This window comes from Lathamus discolor, chromosome 10, assembly GCF_037157495.1.
Source record: "Lathamus discolor isolate bLatDis1 chromosome 10, bLatDis1.hap1, whole genome shotgun sequence".
NCBI classification, from domain to species: domain Eukaryota; kingdom Metazoa; phylum Chordata; class Aves; order Psittaciformes; family Psittacidae; genus Lathamus; species Lathamus discolor.
In genome coordinates this window covers 8,707,483-8,722,883 of record NC_088893.1, presented here as the reverse complement: position 1 = coordinate 8,722,883, position 15,401 = coordinate 8,707,483, and the positions used below count along the sequence as shown (strand labels likewise).

Here is a 15,401-nt window from a genome sequence, read left to right as displayed (position 1 = left end):
ATACACATACAAGTGCACATCTCTTTCAAAAAATAGATACTGACCAAGACTATTCTGAATATCATTTCTTCCATGCACAGTGGTAGAACAAAATCTACAATTTAATTTAATAAAATTTTGATTTGAACTACTTAAATTTCATCCAGCAGAAATAACCATTTCCCACTTTGTCACACAGTATGGATTATATACTGTTAGTTCTTAACTACAACTTCAAATATTTAAAGTCCTTTACAAAATTCCTATTAATTTTGTATTTGCCATTTATCTTTCACATTGCACAAAAGATCTAACCAGTTAAAAAAACATATTTCATAAACAGAAGCAACAGAAGACAATTCAAGGGAAAGAATATCCAGGTTGATGCTTCAGTTTAATAAAATACTTTAGTTTCAGCTCCTTCGAGTTCACTGGAACTATTTATATATTTTAATAAACCACATGCTTCAGGCCAAAGGCCACAGAACACTATGGCTATATTGATAATTAGTTTGGAAAGACATCACTTTCATGCCCACCTCTGGCCCCAGCTCAGACTTGAAGTAAATGAGTGGGCTTCATAAACTCCACACAATGTGGTCTCCAGGCTGACTGCACAGAAATGAATGCAGCTCAGCCACCAAGAGACACCGGAGCAGAACAAGGCTTTGACCCTGTCCAGGGCCTGCCTAGCTGTCCCAGCCAGCACAGCTAGAGTTACAGGAGAAGCAGATGGAAAACATCAAGACACCATAGGTGTCTCCTCCTTCACTACTCATAGGTGCTTATACTTGATTATGCTGAGCACAGAATAGGAATGAGACAAGCAAAGAAAAGAATAGAAGCTTAATGAAAACTACCTTTTAAAATACTGACTGATACCTTTTTTAAAGCATGATAAATATAGACAATACAATCTCTGGCAAAACCCCCAAACCTGCAAATCTATAGTTAGCTCAGCAAGTGAAAAGCAGCAGAAGCTAAAAATCAAAGTGATGGTATATATTTTAAGAGAACTGATAAATCATTCATCAGCCTTTAATTATTGTACTCTATAATCACAGAATCAAGAAATAAGCATCTCATATCCAAATCAAACACTTCTACCTGGCCATTGACTAAAATTGGGAAGCACTTAAAAGACTTCTGTTTTGTTGTAATTATAGACAGCCCAATTTCAATCTATTTATTACGTCATTTGCATCTCATCCTGAAAAATACATATGCATTTCAGCCTTTTTAATTGTGTGATTAGACCAATGACACTAATATCTGCAAGACTGTTTCTTCTATTTTAAATATTACTACTCTGCTACCAGAACAGATTTGTTCTGAAAATACTTATTCACACTTTACTGTATTTTGAGAATGTTCTTCAGTACTCAAATTTAGATAAAAATAGAAGGAAAAACAAATTCTTCCTTGACCGTTCCTCATTGTGACTGCACACTTTTAAAGTGCATTATTTCTGCTACAACCCATGAAGTCTTACCTGGGACTTCAGTGGACCTATTATGCCACTATCCCTGGAGTAAAAGGCCTCCTAAGGAACCTGCATGTCCTTGCAACAGAGGGAGCCAGAAATCACTCTGATGTCAGATTCCCCACTCCATCTTTGACATGAGGAATCTCACATAAAGAGTTGGGTAGTTAACATATAATTTAATGACTTTACTAATTCTGAGAAAAGGTTAATTAAGGTAATACAGAGATAATGGGGAATTGTTTTAAACTAAATGACAAGTTTTGTTAAAAACTCTCAAAAGCAAACTCTAACTTTATCAAGTTTTCCTACAAAGAGAATACTTCAGCAAATGTATGGGTTTGACTGTCTCAGAGGGTATTTTTCCACAATATTGTTATATTCTTATGCTGTAAAGAAATGTTTATGTAGAAGAACGTTCAATTATAAGTTTAAAAAAAGACCAGGGTTTATACTCCACATGGACACATGCAAGATTGCCTTTTTATTATGCTAATGTAACTCTAACTCTAATCAATAATGGAGAACCTCTGACTCATTTATAGGTTTACTTGATCAAAAATATGCATTTAAAAACATGAGCTATAGTCTAAATAAAGAAACAGTCTTGATAGTCTGTTTAAAGTATGACCATAAGCAACTTTTGGCACCCAGTTTACACAATCACACCCAGACCTGCTACAATTTCTGCAGTATATTTAGCCAGTGTATACAAGTACTCATTATTAGGAAGTGTCCCTTTGAACAGGAGATTCTTTTCCAGCACCTTTGCTATCAATATCTCTTCCCCAAAACGTATTCAGTTACATTACAGTGTCTTCACACGTCATCTTGGATGACATTGTATTTTAAGCAGGTTAAAAATAAAACCAGCCAAGTCTGTTTACCTTTGATATCAGTGCACATTTTTCCTCTTGGTTTCACTCGTGTTGGTGACATAATTGACCAGAAACTTCTCAAAACAGAGTCATAACACTGTATAACAAGCTTCATCAGTGACATCTCTGAAATAAGGCTGGTGTGCCCCAGCACACTGTTATCTACTACACACTAGCATCTACTGCCAGAAAACTTGTGAGATTCTGACTTTATCTTTGGGCATTGTAATTTTTTTATTGATCTGAGTTTCCCTGTGAAAATGAACAAGTATGTCAGCTAAAGCAATGAACCCTATAGAGACCATTATTTTTCACAAAAACCATGGCTGGGGGATTGGAACTAGATGATCTTAAGGTCCTTTCCAACCCTAACTATTCTATGATAAATGCATTGCTCAAAATTAAGATATAGAAATAATTTCTATAAAACACAATAATGCAGTTAAACATGGAACTATATTTTTAATCTTACCCGAAGAACCTCAGGGTCTGCACACCACTGTCAAATTTCCGACAAGAAATATGGTCCTGGGGGATAAGTGAGTGCTTGGGAGGAAAAAAAATGCTCCCCTTACACCCTTCAGCTTACAAGTCTGTGAAACCCTTGAACGGAAAACTTGTGTGTAGCTATGTAGTATTTCTTCACTGTTACAGCTTTTGCATCCCCAAGAGTGTTAATACTAATGATATGTTTGCACTTCAGACTTCACCAGTGTGAAATTGCTTCCAGCAGCTGCGCTGCCTGGCCATGCAAGTGTGGAGCCTGGCATAAGCTATGTCCTGTGCTTCGGAATCATACCATGCTTGCAGACCATGGGAAGAGGGAGCTCTGCCACTTTTAAACCAACAACATAAAATGGAAGCTGCAACCAGCCTCAGGGGAAGCTTCTTGGCCATTTGGCTGTCAGCAATATTTCATATATATATATATATGTATATATATGTACATATATATATACACATATATATGTACATATATACATATATACATATATACATACATATATATGTACATATATATACATATATATATGTACATATATATATGTGTATATATATATACATATGTACTGCGGAAGATCAGTGGGCAGCACACTGATTAATGTAACCAGAAACTGACCTTTATTCACTTCAGAGCACTGGCTTTTATAGCTTCCAAGCTTGGTCATGCGCTTAAGCTTTACAATGATTGGTTTCTACATATAATGCAAAAACAGCTGATTGTTCTCTACACATAATGCAAAGGCAGCTGATTGGTTCCTTCTTCAGCATCCAGAAGTTGTTTCCCTCCTGCAGAACTTCCGCATACGTGGCCACTACTTTGCCCTGAAGTAACCTGTGAACTAGGCCGTTAATCCTTACTACAAACTCTAACCAATGGCAAAAGTCCTGGATCGCTCACATGCCCATTGTTTATTAAAAAACTCTCGACAATGTACGTATACAGTCTGTCAATAGCGAATAGCACAGGTAAGAGATATTTACTTGCCATAATAATGTCCTTCAGCTACCAAAAAACATTGCAAGAACTGCTCCATTTTCCTTTGAGAAAACGCACACTTTTAGATTAACCTGGTTCTGAGTTCAATCAGTAACACAGACTCCTGAACACATAATTCCAGATCCAGAAAACACAAGGTTCAGCTTTACAAGGTTTTCGGTTTGGGGTTTTATTCTCAGCTTTTCTAGAGGCGAAGAGCCAATCTTCTCAAGGTCCTTGTATTTTATCAAGGGCAGAGAGCTGACATTATTCCTTTCTAATTGAAATCTCATCCATATTATTTTCAGTATGTAGTTCTTGTTCATAAGTTGACGAAAAATAACACACTGAAGAAGCTTGCCAATCCATACAAGTATTATATCTTGACATGCAAATACCAGGTATTGACACTCAATACTATCATACTATATATGAAAGGTTATTTCCTCAACTTAGGAGAAAAGCAACAGTCACATGAAGGAAAAATATGGCAAGAAAAACTAAGGTTAAAAAAAAAAAAATGTTTGGTTGTTCTCCAGATACAAATGTGCAAGGGAAAAGAACAGAAATGAAGTTTCATGTTTTGCACCACCTCCTGTGCTTTAACCCTGCCTACTCCCTTTGTTGGCTGGATCTCCCAAGATGGGATGTGAAGGTCAGCGGGTCTCCCAGTACTGATGGGGAGAATAAAAGGGTCTTTTTAATTAATTTTTTTTCCTTTTCTTATACAGAATACATAGCAATTACAAAGAATCTGCTTTACAAACTCATATTTGTTTACTTTTTTTCCTGCAGCTTACTTATTTGGTCAGAAGCTGTGTTAGTAAGCATAGACACAGTATAATGATTTTGCTGGAAAAAGTAAAGACTGGTTCAATGCTGTTGCTTGTCTTGTTTAGGGCTAGGAGTTACTATATGAAATTTTGGAGATACAGAAGAAAAACTGGAGTATTTTCTGTGAGTTTTTGTAGCTCTTAGTAGTGCTACAAAAAAAATTAAAGCCTGCAAAGCCACTCCTAAAAGACACACACTTTTCCTGGGAAGGTTTAGTTATCTGTCTACTCATGCCTTGTGCAAGTCTTCTGAAGAGTTGTGAAAGGCTCTTTGAAGTGGGAGCAAGACAAGTGCCAATATCCTGAGCTAATCTATATATTAATTCCTCTGAATTCAGACACAAGACTTTGAAAATATGCGTAAAAGGCCAAAAGCCAGGAATGGCACTTGTAACTGCATTCATTAACAGCAACAGCATACCCATTCTCTGCCTAATGAGCATTCAAGATGAATAAATCTTACTGAGATCCCTGAGCTTTGATTTAGGAAGCTAGAATGTAAGATATAAATGCATTATAGTTATGTCATCAAAACCAGACCAAGGATAAAATCTTGAGCCTTTGTAATTGCTAGACATCAGTTTTCATGATATGGTACTTAATTTCAGAAACCCTGATTTATTTCCTGATTTTTTAGTAGTTTCTGTTCTAAAGAAACAACTAGAAATTCTGAGTTGATGAAAAGTGTCAGCATATAAATAAAAGTTTAGAATATTTAATTGCTTCTTTAATTCATCCATGGCATACAGTTACTACATCTCTAGCCCTCTATAAGAAGCTATTTAACTGCATGTATTAATAGTTGAAGAATGGCGCTGGGAGATTAAGACTAGGAGTTAAGTACATAATGCATGCATTAAAACTGCAAAAAATTAATTCTCTTTAAAAAATCAGTTTCTGTAGAGGAATTTAATAACCATTATGGCTTGCAAAAAATGATAGATGCAAATTTCAAGACCAGACCTGTTAACAGTGCTGCAAATTTTTTCTCATACATATATGACAGTGTTGCATAGCTTTGACTTTCAATGTTCCATGTTTTGTTACAGCAATATGCATAACATGTTTTGCTTGTTAGATCTACTCTCAGCTTAATTCAGAAGCACGTGTTAGATCCAAAGGTCTAACAGCTCTGTATAAGGACCAGCATGTTATGATTTAGTTCACAGCTACCTATGTTTACAAAGGAGCAATAGCTACATCGAGACTATGTTTCACCTTGGCTCTCCTGGCGTGGTGCTATACCTCTGCTTACTCTGTTCTGTGCAAGCCTTGCCTTTTTTTTTTTTTTGGTACACTTTTTATTACAAAATTTCTCTAGCTTAGCAAGTTTGTGTCCATGGTTCTATGCTTCCAACAAAGTGTGAATGCATGCACTCTCTTGGCTGTCACAAGCTATTTTCACAATCGGTATGAGAAGCTCCAAAGTGTGGAGTCGTGCTCCTTTGCTGAAGCACAAACCCCTCTGTACAGGTCATGCTGGGACCAAGTCCTGTGGGTGCTGCCTGCTGGTGAGGCAAGAAAAATTAAAATAAAACATCCTGTCAGATATGGAGAGCATAAAATCTCCCTTCATTTCCACCTGAGAATAGAGACTATTGTATGCTACACTAAAAAGTCTGCTAGAATTATTAAGGAGTAGAGAATACACGTGGATACTATACTTAAAGGTCAGAATTAGAAAGGGTGACAATTTACCCTTCAGAATTTCTTTAGGAATATACTTTTTATTGTCTTAAAATTTCTTCCTTCATAGCAGTAAACCTGTGTTAAGACAAATTGAAAGGACTTGTCCCCTGTCACTCTATGGATGAAGTCTCTTCTGTGGCTATAGTAATGAAAGAATCCAGCATAATTTTCAGCAAATGTAAAGAGCTTCAACAAAACCCACCATGTATTTAAATTTGTCATTGTTTTTTTCTATTTTTTAATGCAGATTAAATACAGTTATCTGAAATACCTGTTCAGTTCTGGATCCTTACTACTGCTTAACAATTTCACTACCAACTATAAAGCACAGCTTCCAAAGTATTGCATGAAAAAAGCTCCCAAGTTATTTCTAATGTTTGAGTGACATAAAAGCATCTGATGTTATTTAATTCTTACCATGATGCTATCACTGCCATCAAAAAAGTTTTCATAGTAAATGAGTATTTGCATATTACTCATTGTGAAGACAGCTTTGTCTGCATCTTTGCATTTTTATGATAAATTCTGTAACAGATATACGAGGATGGGAAATTTTACAAACATATTTCACATTTCTTCACTTGTCACTTGAATTTCAACAGCAATGGTTGCTGTGTAATAGGTGAACAGGCACCGTTCTTATAAGGATTTCCTCGTTACATTGGCTGACTCTTGCCCTCTGAAAGCTTTAGCTTTCCAATTCCTTCTTCCTGTAAAAATTAATGAGGTCCTTTCTGTACTGCACTATATTGCAAGTCATTCTTCATTGCAGTGGTCCTTTAAATAGCTTTTCTGTCATAGAAGTTTCTCTAAGGGTGTTAAGTTGGTATACTGGAAGAAATGCATTCATTCACCCCAATTACAAAAAGCATTTCTCTTTAGAACGCTGTAAAATCTGTTCGGGTGAATGGTACTCTAAGTTATAATCTAATTTTAGCACATGATTTTTTCCAGCCACTTTTTTTCCTGTTCATTTCTGGGAGTAGTATTGTTCACTATATAACAGTAATTGTATTTAGCTTACATCCTTTTTTTTTATTTTTGTGTAATATTTTGAATAATTCAAAATTTACAGAAGAAATAAAACAGGCTAGCAGTTGTTAAACTGAATAGCCTGCATTTCTTGACTAAAAAATGCCTTAAAACTAAGCTTCTAATCTTGAGCTTTTCGTACATGCCATTTCACACTGACTTTGCACTAGCAAGTTAATTTCTAAGTATATACACATAATTAAATAATCTGGAAGTCATAGTTGAAGAAATTTCACATAAAAAACCCTTTCCATCATTATATATGTAAATGCCAATTTAAGTTTTGTTTAGTGGAAGAGTTTTGGATTGATGTATTTGCTTTGACTGTTTCAAATGCACACAGCTACTCAAGTCCAGCGGCTGAAGAGGCGTACTTTGATTGTAGCTCTGTAAAATCTGGTTGAGGTCAAGAAACATTTTAATGAAATATTCTACTTCTAAACAGATTCATTAGCAGATTATTTTCAAGAATAGGTCCTGTTCTGACAATAGTTTATACATGTAGAAAATTAATTTCCTGAGAAGTGAGCTATGTTTTTTTCCCAGTTGGAATTATTCAAATAGGCTCAATCACAGTTAGTATTTAAATGTCTAGTGCTTGCTATATAAAAAATTATACATATAAATTAAAATACAAATTAATGGCTTCTTTTTTCTTATAGTAGTTGATATTTTAGTGATTATTTATACAGTCAGAAAGAAATTCAAGTCTTACAATTGATACATTCGCTCAATGGATTTCTGGGGGCGGGGGAGAACCCTTACAGCAACATCCAACACAGACATCTGAGAAACCTTTTTAAAGTCCTAAACAGCTATTTTTAAAAAACACAGGAATAGACAGTAGGCAGTCTTGATTTCAGTGACACTCCTAACATGCTTAAGAACAGAAATTTGCATAGCATTTGTAGACATGTGCTTAGGAGATATTTATTGTTAGGTGCTGAAGCTGCTGCTGGGGGTTGTTTTGGTCAAAGTATTTGCTTCATATTTCTAAGGAGACAAATAGAAGCCAAGGAAATCCAGCCTTCCTCCCCCCGCCTTCAAACAACATGAGAGAACAGTTCAGAAGGAGTGGCATTCTAAGTCATGCAAATAAATTATCAGTTCATTACATAAATAGTTTTATAGAATTATGCAAATATTAATAGAGAAAAAGCCAAGTAATTCTTCAGCTTTCAAAAATGGTTTTGTATTTTATTCCTAATACTGGTCTGCACTGTTCAAGCTGTACTTAAAGTACTTTATTCTGCTGTTGAAACTATGTCCCGATTCTCAATACCTACTGACACAACAATAATTGAAGTTATTGATTCTAGCTCTTTCTAGTCATGGTACCCGACTTCACATGATGTTCTCAGTAACCCTGCTTCTATAGAAGGACTTCTGGTCCTACTGGGATAAAGTAAACTGAAAGGTCTGTTCCAGAAGGGAAGTGGGAGTAAGATGCAGGGTGGGCTACATAACTAAATTCCTTGACTTGCTAGAGAAGATGAGCCAACAGTTCCAAGTATTTGACTTTGTTGGTTTAAATAGTTATCAGGGCAGTCCAAGTTAGGTAAAATATATTTTTTGTTACGTGAAAAATCAAACCCAAACAAATTAGTCTTGCTCAAACCACTCAGCTGAACTTGCTCAATAAATATGCACAATTGAACTCATTTTTCCTAATATAAAGAAAAAAAAAAAAGTCAGCATACAGCAGGGAAGGAAAAAAAGAAATTGATACTAGGACCCCCTTGAAAACTGTATACAGGTAATAAATTTAGGGCAATGAGCAGATCCGATAATGAAGAAAACACAGACTATTCTACAGAGATGAGGCCTATTCTTGCAGGAGTGTGGGAGGCGGGAGAACAGTGGATGGGATGTAGGGAGATGACAGAGCTCCATAGGATGCTGCTAGCATGGAGTCAACATTCTAAACCAGGGAAACACATAGCTGGCAAAACCATACACACACATATGCAGATCCAATCCCTAAAAGAATTTTGAAGGTTGGGGACAAGGATATTGTCATGCCTAGTATCTATAATATCAGTCCTAAATACACAGCAAAAGGTGAATTGATACAAACTTTATTATGAATATCCAACTGTCTGTCATGGTTTAAGCCCAGCCAGTAACTCAGTACCACGCAGCCACTTGCTCACTCCCCTCCTCCTTACCCCCTGCTCCCGGAGGGATGGGGAGGAGAATCGAACTCCCACGGGTTGAGATAAGAACAGCCCAGTAACTAAGGTATAACACAAAACCACTACTGCTACCACCAATAATAATAACAATAAGGGAAATAACAAGGGAAGAGAATACAATTGCTCACCACCCACCAACCGATACCCAGCCCGACCTGAGCAGTGACATAACCCTTCCGGGTAACTGCCCCCAGTTTATATAGTGGGTATGACGTGCTGTGGTATGGAATACCTCTTTGGTTAGTTTGGGTCAGGTGTCCTGTCTCTGCGTCCTCCCAGCTTCCCCGCCTCCCTGGCAGGGCATGAGACTCAGAAAGTCCTTGGTCAGACTAAACATTACTGAGCAGCAACTAAAAACATCGGTGTTATCAGCGCTGTTCCAAGGCTGAAAGTCAAAAACACAGCACTGCACCAGCTACTAAGAAGGAGAAAAATGACTGCTACTGCTGAACCCAGGACACTATCATAGACTGGCTTTGCACTACCCAGTACCATAAACCAGTAGATGGAGATATCTAGAGCAAAACAGCTGACGCTATATATCAGCCCACAACCTTTATGCATTTTGAGAGGGTTACTTCTTGTCAGGCCCCATGGGCTGAATACCCATTAGCTGCTGGAGCATATCAGATACTCCTGGAAGCTATCACCTGATTTTGTTTCATTTGTAATGATTTTCCATATTCTAAGGCTCCTCCCTGATGTAAGACAAACTGCAACAAGAATAGCCAGTTACTTCAAAAGGCCACACAACACTAAAGACACTAGCATAAGCACACCTTTTAGACAGTGAGTTGTTGAATAAAGCTATCTTTGACTCAAGTGCTTTTCTACTGTGGACATTGTTATTACCAGTGAATACTCACCAGGTCAGAAGGAGCAATCAAGTACAATTGTTGCTTTAATTATCCCAATTTATGAATCCCCCAAAAAACTAAGAAATTCCCAGATGCCCTGCTGAACACAGGGTTAAAATGATTCCTGGCACTTTCCCTTTCTCTAGTGGGCACTCACAAGGTACATGTGCCTGAGCCACAAGGCCATGCACAGTTGGGAAAACCTCATCTTTGTTACCTTAAAGGTGGCAGACCTCTCACAGAATTAAGTCTTCACTGCTTCTGAATATTTTTATTATTGTTCAGCAATTAGACTGACAGAATTTGTAGAATCTGTGCATTCCTGCTACGCTACCTAGAAAGTAAAAAATCACTTCAAACTTTAATAGGAAAATCTGAACAACAACAGGTTAACCACTGTGTGTGTATACAGCAACACATTCATGGAAAAGAAGTTTTAGCACTATACATTAGAAATTATTATGCTTGATGAACTGGTATTTCAAGATCAGTGAAAAATGCTTGAGTGGCTTAGGTGAGGATAATTTTTTCTACATTACTCAATTTCAAGAACAAGAAAAAGTTCATGAAAAAGGGGAACAAGTGTCAAGAGTGCATGTTCTACTTTGAAGGAAAAATTGATAGAAACATAGAAATTATTTCCACATTTGACCAATCTTAGTTTGTGCAGGAGATATTTTGTGCTAATGAACTTATTACCTTCAGAAGACTTCCTTTACTTCTTTCTCCTGTTTTGCTTCTTTATGGGGAGTGAGTGGGAGTTCAAGGATGATCCTTTCCAGTTGACATCTGCCAAAGAGCTAGCATTAGGAGGTTTCAATAACCTCAATTTTGCTGACTGAGCAGTTGCAGTTACAAGCACATGCTGGTTTGCTGTCCCACTTGTTCAGTTTGTATCAGTCTTCAGAAAAAGGCCCTTCTTTGTCATCCAAGGCAAAGCATACCTTGATATATTTTAGCTACTACAGCAAATCATTATGCAGAATCAAAGAAAATACCAGCAGTTTTGCAGTCACAGGGCCATTGGCATCCCTAACAAATGAGGGAAGTTCATGACACCACTAAGAAGTGATTAAAGATTTTACTGCAGGCTACTGAGAAGATAAATGTCACATCCCAATTGCTTTATGATACAGACTTTATGATGCAGCCATTTCAACATTTAGGCCTCTCAACTTCTTGCCTGAATTATCTATGTTAGTGAATAACAGTGCTTTTAGTTTGCAATGAGTAAAGTATTGTCACTTGACAAGTGATCTCACACACAAATTTGGTTGGGTTTTTTTTTGTCCTGAAAAAATTGAGGATATAATCATGGCATCACACATGGCTCAGGATCAAAATACTGTTGTGTTGCAAATTTTTCTTGAACTCTCACTTGGCCAGATACCAACTAAACCCCCAAACACTTGAACTGCTATAACAGAGCAGCAATAGTCTAGAGGCCTGCCTTTACAATCCTTTGTTACATTTATGTAACTAAGTTTTAGCTACCTGCTTATTATTATTGTCTAGTAGAATGAGATATATCAATATGAAAAAATTATTAATTCAATTTCAAAAACCTCTTAAAAAGAAGTAAACTGAGTCATCTTGTCACTCTGTTAAATACAAATGGTGTCTATATGGGAATTTAGGGGTCTAATTAGTTAGTCACAGCTGAAGATGGGTTAGATAAACCTTGCCTTTAATGATATGCAGAGCACAGCTTTACTTTCAGAGTGAATGGCTGAATCCTTTGCTTGCTACCTTATCACAGAATGAGAAGGTCAGACAAGTTACTTTTCAGCCCATGAAATACTGCTAATAGCATTTCTTCCTTCAAAGCCCATGCATGCTCATTTCCTTTAGTAAGGGTAGACAGTGATAATCAAGGTAGTGCCATAACCATGCTACTGAGTTACTCCCAGAGCAGAACACATGTGGAAAAGTAGCTTCCCTCCCAGTCACACCAGTGACTGTTAGCCTGAATATTGTTCCAGTGTCCATTGGTTTGCTCTTGATTGGCAGCAGCAAAAAGGACAAATGTCTCAATACTCTTTTCTATAGAGCCACTACTGACTAAAGAGGTACTGTTTCGACATAAACACATTTCACAATTTTCATAAGAAACGTTTTGAGCTCTAAAACAAAATCAAATTAATATTGGTAAACAGAATTTCAAAATAGGTAAAAGTGCACATCCATGCTACAAAGATGAGATAAACATTAACGGCTTCATGAAGACAGACAGTAAAGACTATCAAGGTTAAACATAACCCTTTGTATTAAGTTGGCTGCCTTTTCATATACTAACTGATCAAGCACAGCTGTTCATATCAATTGCTTAGTTTGTTTAAACAAGGTAGATAGGCAGAGATCAGATCCAAAGCTGATGCACCAACCCAGCTGAACTCAGCACATCTGAGCCCATTTACTTGTGCTGGGGAGCCAATCCTGACACCTACAAAACTGCTTATGCCAGTCAACATCCAAAACTATTGGTTACATTCCAAAATATCTTTTGGATCATCTTGGCTTATCAGAGAATTTCAGAAATTATATTATAGCTCTCCTTAAAATAAAGCACAGATTTAGATTACAACACAGTTTCAATTCTAACTAATATTTACATGCATTGATAATGACCAGAAAATATTGATTTTTAATTGTTAAGGGGTTTGCCTCCATAGCCTAGCTATTATTTCAGCTGCTTCTGAATGAAGACAATAATTACCTAACACAACATCATATGCAAACTATTGTAAATGTAGATTTCATGTCGGAAAGCTTGGCATAAAAATACAATTGTGAGGTATGTTTCTATGAATGAAATAGCTGGAACAAGAAATGTAGTTGAATCAAGGTATTACAATGAGCAAGAAAAAAAAAAGTTCATCAAGCAGCTCTCTAGCTCACATTACAATTTCAGTTCTACCTAACACTGAGGGCTCTGCAAGAAAATTGAGAGTATATAATTTGGTTTTAATCTGTAACAGTAAAAACAAGCAACAAAACCCACAAAATAAATCAGGAAGAACCCACCTTAGATGCCAAATGCATAGAAACTAAAAGCCTGGGGCCTGAGAAAAGCTTGTATCCACCCTGCCCTGTTCTTATATGGCCTGTAAATGTTTCCCACTAACACCTGGACCTTCAGTTGCCTAAGCAGAGCAGTGCTGGGAAAATTACATAGGTGCTTTGTCTGTGTCATTTTCAGTACGCATAAAACTAAACAAAATTAATTTTAAAATTGAAAGACAATGCAGAAGGGTTGTGTTAGTATCTTCTGGATAAAAACCTTTAAAGAGATGTGTCTCTTTCAAGAGTGCACAACTGTGCAAAAGCTAAGTGTAAAACTCATACCATTACAACATCATCTTGTTAACAACTGTCTCAGTGTATTTCCCACCTGCATGTGTCCAGCTGACTACACCTGGATTTTTAGCAGTAAGCAGATCATGCAAGAAATAAATTTAAAATCTGAATATCACATTTCTACAGCAGACTTCAGACTCTAGAACAGGACAGCATTCATCAAAAGTGCCTTGACAATGTGCAGCAGCTGAGCAAGATATCTCCATGCAATAGCATCACAGTCGGGAAGAAGACAGTGTGTCCAAATGGAAGATGAAATCATCTGAAGAGCCTCCTTGTCACCTTCTCTAAGAAGTGAGAAAGGCAGTGAAGTAGGAGGAATGGCAGAATCAAGCAATGTGTGCTTCTAAATGACAGCGGGAGCCAGCACCTACCTGACAAACTACTCTGCACATTACCTTTGCGTTACAAGCTTTCTGTGGCTTCTAAACAGTTTTTGCAGGAAAGCTTCAGCTTAGCACTGCATGCACTGGAATCTACCGGAATTTGGCTAATTGAACTTCACAGGTTGCAATGTTTTCATTCTAGATAAAGCCACCAACACAGGGAGAGAAATTAAATACGTCTAAGGTCACCTAGGAAGTCAGCAGGGTATTTGGCTTCCAAAGCAGCAAAATCAGCTGAGTGTGGCACATTTAAATTCACGAATATTTATGACCCATTGCATTAAGTGGATTCTTAAGTGTTTGGCTGAATAAGAATAGATTTAAACACATTTTAAGCATCTCTTTGAATTCAGGCTGAGATATTCTGACTTTACATCTTTTGGTTCAAAGACAAATATTTATAGTAGGACAATGGTGAACAGAATTTTTTCCCTACTGATTTTTTTCCCTACTGATTTTTTTCCCTTAATTTTCACAAATGTATTTTAATTTTTTTCTTATCTCTGAGAATATTTATTTTACTTTGCTCACTCTCTTTTCATTGTTACTTATTTTATTTACCCACAAATAATAAGTAACAATGGCTTATTAATGCACTAAACAATATACTGCTGGATCATTTTTTAAAAGGAAAGAAGTATCAACCTTCATGAACTTTGGGTAATCTAGAACTTCTGCTTACATAGCTTTTTATCCTATCCAGTTTTAGGGAAAATCATCATTATGGAACAATACTGTTGCTTAAGAAAACATGAAATTACAGTTTAGCTCATTGGTCTGCAGGAATATGAACTGTCATTAAGTATATCAAACTGCAGGTCATAATTCTGAGTCCATAACAATCTTTTCTTCCTAACGCAGCACAGGAAGGACAATGAGCCACAAAATAACTTTATTTTTGAAGGGTAACTGAATTACATCCACACGAGAACATCAAGAGTACCTTCCTGCCTTTTTGTGTGGAGAGCTTCCTAGTTGCAGAAGGTGTGCTGAATTATACTAAAGGTAGTATAAAAACTCCATTAGGTTGTAGATTTCTAGTCAAGACTAGGCCTCATCAGAAGCAGTGTGTTAGAGCACAGGAGGTAAACACATATGGTGTTTGTAATCCACTGTAGATAAACCCAGCTGTTGCAGGAAAAGCCTCCTGAAAAAGATCTCTTCAATGATCACCACTGGATTTACCAGGCCCTTGTAATCCCCACAAGCTCCCAACTGCAACCTGTGTTCTT

General features: G+C 36.8%; 1 long non-coding RNA gene across 4 annotated transcripts in view; it reads right to left on the bottom strand.

Annotated features, from left to right (window-relative positions):
• Positions 1–13,485, bottom strand: part of LOC136019740 (uncharacterized) — a 58,624-nt gene extending 45,139 nt beyond the window's left edge. For all 4 annotated transcript variants that reach the window (XR_010615027.1, XR_010615025.1, XR_010615028.1 and 1 more), the window contains exons 1-2: positions 13,451–13,485; positions 11,126–11,215 (exon numbers count right to left, since the gene is read on the bottom strand). This is a non-coding gene — a long non-coding RNA (uncharacterized LOC136019740). The remainder of the gene's footprint in view (positions 1–11,125; positions 11,216–13,450) is intronic.
• Between the last annotated feature and the right edge of the window lie 1,916 nt (positions 13,486–15,401).